Genomic DNA, 310 nt, shown 5'->3' on the forward strand with positions numbered 1-310 from the left:
GAAAATGCCCCCAAAACTCCAAATCAGCATCTTCCTCAGCCTGAGAGGGAGAGAGAGAGGGAGGGAAGAAAAAAAACAGCAACCGCTGTGCGGACGCGCCAGCGGAGTAAAGAAAGAGGTGCATGCATGCAGGCGCATCCCAGCACATCACAGCGGCGGTACAGTGTACACCCCCCCTTGACCCTCCCCTCCCCGACCCCGATGATGAGATTGAGAGATTCATTGAATCCCGGCAAATCTTCATCGCAAGTTGGGCGAGCAACCGGACCGGATTCCCCGCCGCACCATCCACATAAGAAGAACCACCACC

Source organism: Triticum aestivum, chromosome 7A (assembly GCF_018294505.1).
Source record: "Triticum aestivum cultivar Chinese Spring chromosome 7A, IWGSC CS RefSeq v2.1, whole genome shotgun sequence".
Taxonomy (NCBI): Eukaryota; Viridiplantae; Streptophyta; class Magnoliopsida; order Poales; family Poaceae; genus Triticum; species Triticum aestivum.